Source organism: Marmota marmota, unplaced genomic scaffold (genome assembly GCF_001458135.2).
Source record: "Marmota marmota marmota unplaced genomic scaffold, marMar, whole genome shotgun sequence".
NCBI classification, from domain to species: domain Eukaryota; kingdom Metazoa; phylum Chordata; class Mammalia; order Rodentia; family Sciuridae; genus Marmota; species Marmota marmota.
Window position 1 is genome coordinate 30661084 of NW_026000211.1, and position 13589 is coordinate 30674672.

The window sequence follows — 13589 nt, forward strand, 5'->3', positions numbered from 1 at the left end:
TATATATATATATATATATATATATCTCAAAGGCTTGCCCTCAATGACCTACCTCTTCTAGCCACATCCTACCTGCCTTCAATTACCACTCAGTTAATTGCATCAGGGGTTAAATTAACTGATTGGGTTAAGGCTATCATAACTCAGTCATTTCTTCTCTAAACCTTCTTGCATTTTCTCATGCTTGATCTTTAGGAGAATACTTTACACACACAAACCATAACAATCAGGATCACTATTAGTTTTAATAGTAGAAAAATATGGAAATGTTGTCTTCAATGTTTTCTATCACATTAGAACCAGATATGGGAAAAATCTAGCTTTACTGAGTCCTTAAGAACATTCACTTGATTTACGTTAATAAATTAGTTTATTTGTGAGGGCACTTTGAAAATTTCTTTACAAGCCAAACTATTGCTATTGTCCATGGCATAAATACCATTACAGAAAAGAATGTGAAAAGAAACCGAACCGCCAGAGATACGAAAAATAGTTCTCTATATGTGTAATAAGGATTGTAATGAAAAATAAATAAATTTAAAAAAGAAACTGTTGAAAAAAGAGAATGAAATGTGCAAATTTCAAGTATCTTTTCTCTCTAAAAGCTGGAAACTTCAGCTTATTCCTCTCTCTGACAGTTCCACCCCTCTGGTCTCTTCGTCTTTCTCTCTTCGTCTCTGCCTGAGGCTGAACCCTGGGGATCTATTGGAAAGCAAGTATCTTTTAGATGAGGATTTTTTTTTCCCTTGGGAAATTTCCCTAAAGGAAAGAATGAGGGATTGACTTTTTAAACAGGTGATGAATTACTGACTCAGTTTGAAAAGACTGGAGTATATGTTCCTTTTGCTTAGAGTCCACCTACAAGATTCTTTCTACAGACCACATAAGTAGAAAAGCAAAAGTAATGAATTTCTGGGGCGGGGGATAATTGAGAATCTATTAAAAGACTGTTTAGGTAAATATGTCAGGATGGCAATTGTTATGGCATTCACTTATAAAAATATAAGCAAAAGAGTAATTAGACTAATATGTGCACACATTCATGCATATACACACAAGGGAAAAACATTGCCATATAACTATATTTCCCTTCTCCCAATGCAAGGAAACAAGACTATTCAAATTGGATCACCATTGAATCTGATGCCACTGAGAAGCTACTAGGATCTATCTAGAGGACCTGAAAACTTGAAAAGGAATATTCCTGATTCATCAGATGATATCATTATTTTCATGGTTCTCTTCTGTGCTTTGGAAAGCACTTCATTAGTTGTGAAAGTATGCCACACAGGGTTTTCAGCAAATAAGTCTACACCTGGATACACCTGCAATCTGCTGTGTGAAGTTCTGCTACAAAGATATATTGCATGTTGTTTGCATAAACACATTGGGAGAGAAAAAAATAGCAATACAACCAATTAAGAGGAGCCATAAAAGTTTAATTATCCATCATTCCTAACAACAAAAGTCTTGCAGAAAACACAAAACCCACCAAAAGGGTTGTGAACTTATACAAGAAGATTTTCTGCAAAATAGGAGCTAGAAAGAGTGAGCACATCATTTTGTTTAGAAAACAGATGAACTCCTGCTAATATTCAAAAGTGGTTTGTTAATAAACTTTCTCAAACTACAGGAATGGATTCAGGGGCAGATCAAAATTTCCCTTTCAAACTCTTTTCTTTGAGCTTTTTGCCAACTGTTTTAGTTCAAAGTAACAAAAAAGGTTATTACTACTAGAAATAATACTTTACCTAATCAAACTCTGAAAGGAAAAAATAAAAAGTCAGTTGTCATTGTTGTAAGAAGCCAGGATGTTGAAAGAAGGATTGTAGAAATAAATGTAAATATTGCACAAACACGAGAGAGAAATAAAATCCCAGAGTGATAGAACCATTCACTAAGGAATAATTGAAAGTGTCTTAAAATTGACACTTTGGGGCAGGACATAGTAGTGCATACCTATAATCCAAACATCTTAGGAGACTGAGGCAGGAAGATTTCAAGTTTGAGTCCAGCCTCAGTCACTCAATGAGACCCTGTCTCAAAAAAAAAAAAAATTAAAAAGAGCTGGAGATATGGCTCACTGGTTAAGCATTCCCCATCTACCCTGTTTCAATCTTCAGCACACAGGCACACATGCACACACACAAACACACAAACACACACATTGACACTGAAATTTGGGGGAAGTGTTGGCAGCAGTTTAAGTTTTCCTCCATTAATCTTTCTTTGCCTTTTTTTTGGATAAATATTGGTATTTCTTATTATGCCATTTCTACTGAAAATGCTCATTTTTCCACCTGATATAGATCAATATAGCGTGTCTACATTTCTTGTAAGTCTTCTATTTTTTCGTTTTTCACTCTGCCTTCAGATAGAGGTCTTTTGAGAAAGGCATAGACTTTATAATTTGTCCTGAAATTTCTGTAAAATCCATTGAGTAAAGAATTGTGTTGCAAATTAAGTTACTACACCATTTTCTACATTCAGAATGAAGTGTCATTGGAACTTAAGGAACATTAAGTTACATGGTTTCTTTGAGGGAAAAAAAAAATTAGGGAAGAGTGGTTCTCTCTCCTTTCTGAACTCTGAGCTAAAAAATTTGTTGCATCATTTTCAATCCCTAGGAAGAATAGTAAAAGTTAATCACAGATGTTCAGTCAAAGGAATAGCTTACTTATCAAAAGATATAAGCTGTGGCCATGTTTAAACAATATCCTTTGACAAGAGCTCATTTAGAAAGAATAATATTAGTTATAAAAGAACTAGAAGTGCAAGGCATACAATAATTCAGGGAATTAAGTGAATTTGTGATTCATTTCAACATTTCTGTTAATATGCCTAAGTTTGTGCTTTTGCATTTCTGCTTTGAATAGTTAATAACATCTATCTACTTCACTTATACATATGATAAAATATGATTCTTAATGTTAATCCATTTTCATCCTTTTCTGAAAATTATCTTTTAAGAATTTGGGAGTTCTCCCTCTGAGATGCCCAAAGGAATCACCTATCAAGTCTGTGAAACTTTGCCACCTAAGTTCACTATCTGGTTGATGTGAAAATAAGGTATTCTTTCTTGGTTTCTATGGATGAAACTGAAGCAGTAATAGTACTCTGTTAACTCTGTTTTTCAAATTTTAAATTTTCACCCGTTAGTTTTGTTTGTCATTTTAATATTTTTTTTTCTCACTGAAAATTAGGTTCTGCCACTTGATGATCTTTTTCAACAAATTGGATGAATGTTTTAGAGAGATCTAATCCCTCTGAGCAACATGATAGAAAAAATTCTTTTGTTCTTGTTGTTAGGTTTCTCATTTGAGTATTTGTATCTTGACTCAAATCAGTTCAGAATTCTTGCCTATTAAGAGATGATACTTAGACTAACTTGTTTACTAACTTACTTAAATAAAGAAAACTATATTATTGGAGAGCCCTGTATTTTTGTATTTATACTTGATCCATGACTGAAATTTTAAAATTGAAGTAATTAGCTTTCACTATCTTTCTGACTCCTTGTGTCCATAATCAGGAAAGGTCTTCATCAATAAGACATTGTGTGAATGTATAATATCTTCCAAAGTCCTAATGATACTGATAAATTAGGTTGTAAAGCATCTTGAATTAAAGAAGATTTATTCAAATTGACTTGCTGAGGAAAATAGATACAAATTGAATACTAATAAATCCCCAAGAAAATAATAAAATTGAACTTATAATACTTTCAATGTCTTAGGAAAGTATTAATATGGAAATAAATTCAAAGTACTTTAAGACTCTAAATGTGTATACTGAAGGTAAAATTCTGAAATGTGAAGCTAATTTGATAATTTTGGTTTAATATAAACAGCTGTGCCAACTCTGATTAAGAATGTTAAATATGATGTTAGTGTACATTTATATTCTACATAGATATTGTGTTTTTAAACTTTTAGAGGTTTACTGTTCAACACAGCAGCAGTACTCTTATGTAGTGTTAATTTTAATATTAAAAAATCAAAAAAACACATATATTTAGGTATAAAAATCAAATTGTTATAAACATTAGTCTGACAGTAGTTACATTTGCGACATGTAAACAGATTCCAAGGGTTGGGGGTTATTTTAAAAATGGTGAATTAATTTTAAAATAAGGTTAAAAAACCCCATCAATCTTAACATTGTTTTTAAGTAAAATAGCATACAGAAACATAAAGTACTAAACACCATTTCATTTAAATTGTTAAGGAAAAGCAAGACTGTGCTTTTGAGTCTGTAAATAACAATGTTCATTTTTTCACTGTGAGAATTTGCATTATAAGGAACATGTTTGAAGAATTTTCTGCCATGTGTGTCCATGGCCTCTTCTAATGTTTTACACAGTGCTTTTGTATGAATGTATGGATACTCTAGATTTATTTTGAAAGGTATTTATTTTGGTTCAATGCTATGTTTATTAATTTGGGCTTCTGTAATAAAAGGCTATAAGCAGATTAGCTTAGAAAGAACAGAAACCTATTTCTTACCACTCTGGAAGCTGAAAAGTTCAAGATCAATGTGCCAACAGATTCTGTGCTAATGAGAACTTGTTTCTCAATATTCAGAGGGCCCCTTCTTGCTATGAGCTCACATGATGGAAGGGCTAAACTCACTCTGGGAGCCCCTGTATGTGTGCACTTGTCTCCCACATTAGGGTTTTGCCTTCATACCCTAGTCACCACCCAAGCACCCAACCTTCAAATAAACTTCACATCAGGGATGAGGGTTTCAAAATATAAATTACAAACTTTCAGACCTCAGTAAACATTATAATCAGTATGAGTGAGTGAGACTCTGCTAGGATTAACAGAGGCATGAAGAAACTTTTATTTATTTATTAGAAAAGTATATAAGATGCCTTTTGTTAAGGGGAAAAGATAATAGAATTGTGTGAAAGTAAAATGAATGATTATTCCAGAATGAAAAAAAAAATGATGGTTAAAAAACTGAAAGAGTATAATATAAAAAGTTGCAGAAAACATACACAAAGAGATTTTTCATTTGCCATAGTTGGTTACAACTTGATGGCTTTTTGTACCCCTCCCCCCACAAAAGCTGTTTCCTGTTGTAACAATTATTATGCTGATTGAAAAAATGGAATTTTATTTCAATCCTGTTAAATGGCTTTTTTTTTTTTGGAATATGATCTGCTATTCATAAGTAGTAAAGTGATTTCTTTATTTTCTTTGTAATCTGCCTAGGTATCAAAGATTCTGTGTTCTATTGGATAAATTTTTTATTCATTATGTTGATTTTATATTATGTCCCTTATTTGAAAGCAAAATCTTCTCATGTTTAGAATGGCTTTCTTTATAATCATCTCAGGTCTTATGTCTACCTTTGAGTTCTTTTATTGTCACTTTGACTAAATAACCAAGTTCTCAGCAACTCATGACATTTTAATCAAGTGCTGAAATCATAAACTTCATCTTTTTTTTTTCTTAGAAAATTGAACTGTTAATTTAGAAGTAAGGATTGCAAAAGAATTCAGGACATCTTTTAAACCTCCTTCTTTGAGATTTCTCAAAAGAAACCTGAAAAATTAACTACATTTATTCATTGATATTATCAAAGAAATACACCAGATGTAACTGAGATTATTTAATATGTTACTTTTGATCATGGGAATAATTGTAAATACTGAAGAAATACTTTGCTTCCTCTGAAGATAAAATTTCCAGGAGTACAATTTTAAGGTAAACAAAGTCCATGCCGTATGGGAAATTTTCAGGATATTTTCCAATGCACTAGCATTTCCTGATTTATTACTATTTAAGATAGTCTTGTTGATACTTTTCCAGGTAATATTAAGGTACAGCAGTAAAATGCATAATTTGAGTTATCCTGTTTGTTTATTTGTTTGATACCAGGGATTAAAACCGGGAGGGTGGGGCTTAACCCTGAGCCACATACCAACTCTTAATTTTTTTTTTTTTTAAGCTTTGAATTTTGAGACAGGGTTTTGTTAAATTACTTAGGGCCTCCTTAATTTGCTGAGGCTCACTTTGAATTTGCAATCCTCCTGCTTCATCCTGCCAAGCTGCTGGGATTACAGATATGCACCACCACTACTGGCTCAGCATTCTTTTTAAAACATAACTATGATTTCAACTTCACCTTTTTAATATGAATTTAATATTTTCCTCTAAGACAGCAATTTTTAATTGGGGTTGCACATCAAATTATCTTATTTTAACCAATGGCAATTAAATTGTTTTAAAACATATAAATAAATGAGCTCTGTGTCAAACAGCTAAATTATGCCAATAGTTTATATTTTCCTGACCATTTATAACCCAAACCTGGTAATAAACATCTTCAACCCCCACCTTCAAAAGCCAAGAGAGATGCTATTAGCTATTGTATGCATAACTAAAAAGTTTCCTTTATATTTATTTCTTTTAATTTTTTTTAGAGAGAGAGAATTTTTTAATATTTATTTTTCAGTTTTTGGTGGACACAACATCTTTATTTTATGTGATGCTGAGGATCGAACCCAGAACCCAGTGCATGCCAGGTGAGCGCGTTACTGCTTGAACCACATCCCAGCCCCAAGTTTCCCTTTTAAAAAGCAAATTTCTAAAGAGTGGAATATTCTCTTTTGACAGAGATCTAGTTTTGATAGAAAAATGTCTACGGAGTCCAACAAAACAACTTCCACTATTATTCAAGAAATATACAAATATATGTAAAATCATATGGATTATTATATTCCCTGTCACCTCCCCCCCCACATATGTGGTATAAGTAAATTCTTCAGAATTTATTGGCTAAGATTCAGCAATTGACCATGTGGAATTTCTTCAGCTAGGTTTATATGTGGGTTTGCTTTCCATCAGGGTGAAAAATTACCCCAAACAATTAGAGTATATAGAAGGAAGATTCATTTAGACGTGTGGTTTCAAAGGTTTCAGTTGCTTGACCCCGTGGTTTTGGGACTCTTTTATGAGACAGTTCAACATGCTGGATGCACATGGCAGAGAAAACCGTCAATGTCCTGACATCTGGGAAGTAAAGAGAAAGAGTGAAGAAGGACTGGGGTACAATACCCTTAAAGAGAATTCTTAATATCTTTCTTGCATACTACCATCAAAATGAAAAGGAAACCCCAATTCCTGCTTCCAGGGTAAATCCACTGCCTGAAGAAGACTGGACTGTGACTCTCTCTTGAGGTGTTGAAACTGAAGTTTTGAGATCTTGAAACGCACTCAAGAAGCATTTTATTAGGCTTAGAGGTATTCAATGAAATTACTTCGCTCTCCTTGTGTGACTCAGTTTCTTATTCTTCTAGCTTTGTCATGAACTTGCTAGTATTTCATTGCCCATTAAAAAATTAAAACACACAATGGAAAAATCATAGTGTTACCATAAAAGATTTACAAAGGGGGTATTGTAAGAGTAAATTAACATGATTTCCTCTGTTTATAATGGAAAAAGTGATTTCCTCCCTTTTTCCTAAAATGGGTCTTTGAAAACATAATGTATCTAAGTCCTTACTCTAACTATGGGAACATAAGTGAACCTCTCTAGATATTATGACCAGCCTCATATTTTTACAAAAATGTAGAGATATTTCCAATGTCACAGACTAAATAACTACTAGATAGTATAAAAGCATATCCTGAATTAACTCAGGATTAACTCTCTTGAGATGTACAGAGGACTGTCACAAGGACTAGCTTCCCCCCTCCCCCAGAAATAAGATTTCTTGTTTATTGATTTGCTATTTGAATTATGTGATATTTTATTCTAATTTGTGATCATTTCCTCTGAATCTTATGTGCTTGTGATCTGTTAATGTTCACCCAATAACAAATTGTGTATGTTCTCTCTTCTACATTATTATAGAAGACATTTGTTGGCAGAATTATTTTCAATTTCAGAATAAATGCAGTTACACCATATATAGAAATTACATTCCTTAAAATTTAATCATTTTAAAAAATTTTCTAAGAAAATACACACACACACAAACATGGATTTTATTATTTTTCTAAAATATCATGTCATTTTCTCAAGCCAATTAGCCATAATACTTCAAACAATATTTCAAATTTTGTAAAATATACTTAACAAATAATATGACATATAAATCTGAAATAAAAGAATATTCTCCTAAATTACACCAATACCATTGTCATACCTTAAATTATCTGTAAATACATGATATAATGAAATAGTATACTCATCTGCTATATTTTTTCAATTTACAATAGGTAGTTTATAGTTTAATCTTACATTTTAATAGTCCAAATTAACATAAGTATTTATTTCACTTCTTCCCCTTTCTATATATTTTATTTGTGACTATAATCTCAAATACTCCACTATATATCATGTTTAGAATGCTATTCCTTTTTCAATTACCCACTTCTTAATTCTGAAATTCTATAGATCATATTAAATATCTACACCCAAAAATTGCTAAATCTTATTTTATTACTTCTAGTTGTTCTTAATGTACACTATGCCTAAAATCATTCTGCATCAAATTATTCTGTGTACTAATACAGCCTATGGAATTATTATAAACTTTGATAACTATATAAATCTTTTTAAATAATCATATTATAAATATAGCTAATCACAAATTTTAAAATTCATATAAAATTTTGGAGTGTAGTTAACATGTCATTATTCATAATTTTTAAATTCCCTTTTTCCCCAGTCTTGAAATGTATAACCTGAATTACTTTTCATTACATCAAGAAATACACAATCTGAAAGAATTTACTCAAAAATTTCTTGGTTGCTTTACTATCTGTTTTCATGCATCTCTTTAGATATATTCATTATATTCTCATAAAGGAATGTGATATGATAGATGATATATAAAGATGCTTTAAGTTATAGAATTATAATTATCTCTCATCATTTTCTGATATCAAGAAACTATTACAAGTGTGATGGCAACTATGTTCTAATTTTTCTCTTCATGTAATATGTTATGTGTATATGATACTTGGGAAGATTGATTTATTTATATTTTGGAATGGAGTCACTAGCCCAATTATGTTAACTTTTATGGCTTCTATTTTTGCACATATATTGGTAGGTACTCATTTGTTCATTCATTCATTCATTCATTTATTCAGAAAGCATAACTTAAGCCAGACTCCTATTTAGAATCACAGCTGTTTAAGAAAACTAAGTTTAATATCCACTCTGATTTTTGTACCTACCATTTAGGATAATGTTTATCTCTATATTTTTTTCTACATTCTTGAGGGATGTTTTCTCAGTTTTGTCTTTCACAAAATTAATTCAGTTTACCAAGTAAAAATTCTTAACCATTGTGTGTCTAATGATTATTTTAATTCTTTTATTGCACTTTTTATTTTACTGTAGCTTTACTTTACTGTGTGTGGTGGCACACTCCTGTATTCCCAGAGACTTAAGAGGCTAAGGTAATAGGATCATGAGTTCAAAACCAGCCTCAGCAATTTGGCAAGGCCCTGAAAAAATCAGGGAGACCCTGTCTCAAAATGAAAAATAAAAGGGGTCAGGGATATGGCTCAATGGTTGAGTGTCAGGGTTCAATTCCCAGTACCAAAAAAAAGGAAAAGAAAGCATGACTTAAGAAATACTTTAAGTCTGAAGATGGACACTATTCTTCAGAGTACAGCTTAACATTTTATTGCATTGTTTTCTGTTGGAAACAGCAACTGTACTGGGTCTTGAGCTGTCCTATGACAGAGGCAATACTTTTCTTGTGTTTTGATTTAATACTTCCCAGTATGGTGACACTCTGTTCAATAGGAGATCCTGTGACAACCACAGACCTATTCAGTTCTTGATCTTGTGGTTCAGACTCCAGCTGTTGGGTGTAGAAAGTTATGGGCAAAAGATGATAATCATAATTGGGCTGCTCATACTCATGACCCTGGATCTCCTGACTTTGAAGAAATTTCCTCACAATAAATCCTTTTGATGCTTATACCTATATCATAAACATGCTAAGCTTGTTGTATGTTGCTACCTCCCTACCAGGGAGGAGTCAAACACCAAGACCCAGCTTTTTTCTCTGTATGTGTGTTAGTTTGTCTTTTTTCCATTCCCACACTGACTGATTTGGGAACCTGAATTAACAGCCATGAAGGATGTGGTAATTTTACTTTCTACAATCATTCCTTCTCCATAGAGTCAGCTATGTTTTTACTACTATTTACTCATATATTAGATTTCCTAGATTTTTTTCATTTTTAAACATTTTATCTTTTTATGTTGTCTACTGAGTTATTTCCTCCCATTGAAGTCTTCATATTCATAAATTTTTAAAAAAGTAATATGGAAGCACAATTTATATAGATTAAAATCACCAGATTGTAAGCTCTGAGTTCATTGAGTTTTGACAATTATAGATACTTTTACAACCACTGGAAAAAAGACGTAATCATTTATCATATTTGATGAGCCATGGGAAAAGTTGGCAGGTGGGGCTGTGGGTAGAGTATTCTTTGCTTTAATTTCTCTTGTTAGACAATGTGGAGCTGTTAAAGGTACAAGCAATCCAAGATGTTTTTACACCAACTAAGAGATTCACCACTCTAACAGGAAAGAGAACAAGCATAAGTCTCCTCTTTCCTATGAAGATCTTGCTATGTTCTTTACCTTTCTTAATTTATATTTCTTCACATCCACAATTTTAAGTAGAATTTTTAACCAAATGTTCTGACTTTTGGTTGCCTGTGGAAAAGGGATAATCACTTATGACTGTTTCATCCTAACCAGGAAATAAGCTCCTAATTAGAGTCACAACTATTTAATAAAACCATGTTTAATATCTACTCTGCTTTTCATACCTACCATTTAGGATAATGTTTATCTCTATATCCTTTTCTACAGTCTCTAAGGATGTTTTCTCAGTTTTGTCCTTCATAAAATTAATTCAGTTTACCAAGTGAAAATCCTTAACATTTTTGTGTCTAGTGATTATTTTAATTATTTTATTGCACTTTTTATTTTACTTTAGCTTTTCTAATGGCATCAATATAGTTTTCATCTTTTGTTTATTTAATCCTTCCTGCCTATGAATATCTAATTCTATTTAGAAGCCACATTTTAATCAAATCTACTAGAATGCCAAACATTGATTAACTATTTCAAGAATGACTTTAAAGGATGACATTAGAGCCAATTGAAGGAAAGTTTAGCAGAATATTATCACCTATTTATTAGAAAACTCCAAGAATCATGGGTCTATGAGATAGGTGGATGTGAAAATATTTTAGAACAGAATGAAAAGTAAGCAGTTTTATTTTTTCTGACCAATTGATAAGTATTTGGGTTCAGGTGAAGTAATTTCTAAAAACTTAAACAGTATAGTTGACATAAGATAAAACATATCCTATATGCCTTAGTCTTTTCTAGTTGTCACTATGATCTATGGTAAACTGGGAGGTTAAAATAACAGAGGTTTTCTCCTAGTTTAGGTGGCTGAGAGCAGGATGCTGTTATGGTTGGTTTCTGGTGAGACGTATCTTTCTAGCTTTTATGAAGCTCTCTTCTTACTGTGTGTTTATATGACTAGTTATTTGTGTGTGCATAAGAGAAGAAGTTGAAGAGAGAGAGAAATAGGGAAAAGAGGAATCAGAGGGAGAGAGAAAGGAAGAGTGGGGGGAGGGAGAGAATCTTTTTCTAATGATCTTCATATACAGATTGTAAACCTACCTTTTTACAGTCACCCCTTTCTTAGTGCATAAGCTTTAGCTTCCTCTTTTTTGTTCATATCTCTAAGTACAGTCACACTGAAATTAGGGCTTCCATATAGGAGTTTTGGTAAAATACAATTCAGTCCACAGCACCATACTGTCCTAAAAATATAAATTGTCTTGACATAGCAGCCTTGGTCATGAGGAAAAACATGTAGAAGTTCTTTAGGTCCAGATCTTATGTCATAGCTAAAATCTATAGTTTATGGAAATTTTTATCTGGTTAAGAAGTGAATTCCAAATTACTTAGTAAATAACTCTTCACTATTTCATAGTGGGTATATTATTTTAACCTATGCTAACATAAAGTGGTTCAAAGTTTGAGAGCTTATGTTGTGTATATATTTTGGAAATTTGAATATTTACTAACTTAAACTATTGAAAAAAAATAAAAACCAGAAGATTATCCAATGTGTGTTATTAGAATATTTAATAGAGTAGTTACAGTTATATTTTTAAATAAAACTAAAAGATTAATATTGTCATAAATAATACTGCAAGTATATTTAGGAGAATAGCAATTCTACTATGTGTGTAGGTTTAATTAAATGTGTCCAAATAATAAGAAATTACTATAGTTTGAACCTACTTTTTGTTCAATCTATCTAAAATATTCAAAGAGAGATGTCTTTGCTTAACCTTTTGTAAATTGATAAAAAACTGCATCCCAAAGAAAGTGATATCTCCTCAGTGACACATAAAATAACTTTTACAGTTAGGATTTTAATATAGGGGATCTAACTTTAGAGTTTATTCTTTTAATCACTATGCAATACTGTCCTCATAGTATCATTTACAAAAGTCATTAAATATTTTATGTTATCATTAATGATTAATAGTATCATTTAAAAAATAAACTGAATATATAAAGCAAAATCCACATTTAATATATTTGAGAATTTGTGTTATTAAATTCTCACTTAAAATGCCTACTAAATTTGCTATATTTTTAAAGGAAAATAAATGAATATGTTAAAACTCAAAACTAAATTTATTTATAATTTTACTAAATTTGTCATTTTTTAAAATAATAGGAACATTCAAATAATCCCTTACATTGATGTAATAGTGAAATGCATGATTATTTTCTGAGAATTTTGAATGCTTTTATTTTATTTTTTCAGCAGTGAGTGCTTTAGGGAGTTCATTAATTTGTTTTTGTTTTTGACAATGGAATAGGATAGATTTACACTAAATTCTTCTCAGTTGGGATATTTGCAATATATATTTTTTTCTACTCATTCTCTAGCTACATGGTAATCAAAATAATTTCTGGGATTCATAGATGAAGCCAAAAAGTTGAGCACAATTCCCAAACTAATCCTAATTAGCTGACATTCATCTAGAGTATCTCTACTCCACCATAGGGACATAATACTGAACACTAATAAACTCATTAAAATCTTATTTCATTTATTTATTTATTTAATTTTTGCTATACTACTTAACACATCCCCTGCTGTCACTGTCATTATTTAGGCACTCAGTTGTGCGAACTGTACTTGCTAAATTGCTGTGTACACTACCAAATCAAACCACAGGTCTACCTCTCCTCCATAGAGGTCCTCTTTATATGCATTTGGATATCAATTAATAGTGTTCCTGAAATACATCTTAAAATGACTGATGTCTCTTATGTCTGCAACCTACAGAATAATGCAGGGATGCATATATTACAGAAAGATTAATATAGCATGTATGTGGAAGAAGTGTTTACAGCATTAAGGTTAGCAGCAACCATGGCAGAAAATAACAGTGGAAATTACCAGGGAAAGTAGAAGATATTAAGAATTTTACCCTTCACTAATTCAATCCAAGGCATCACATATGCTGAGCTCATGCTCTACAACTGAGCTATGA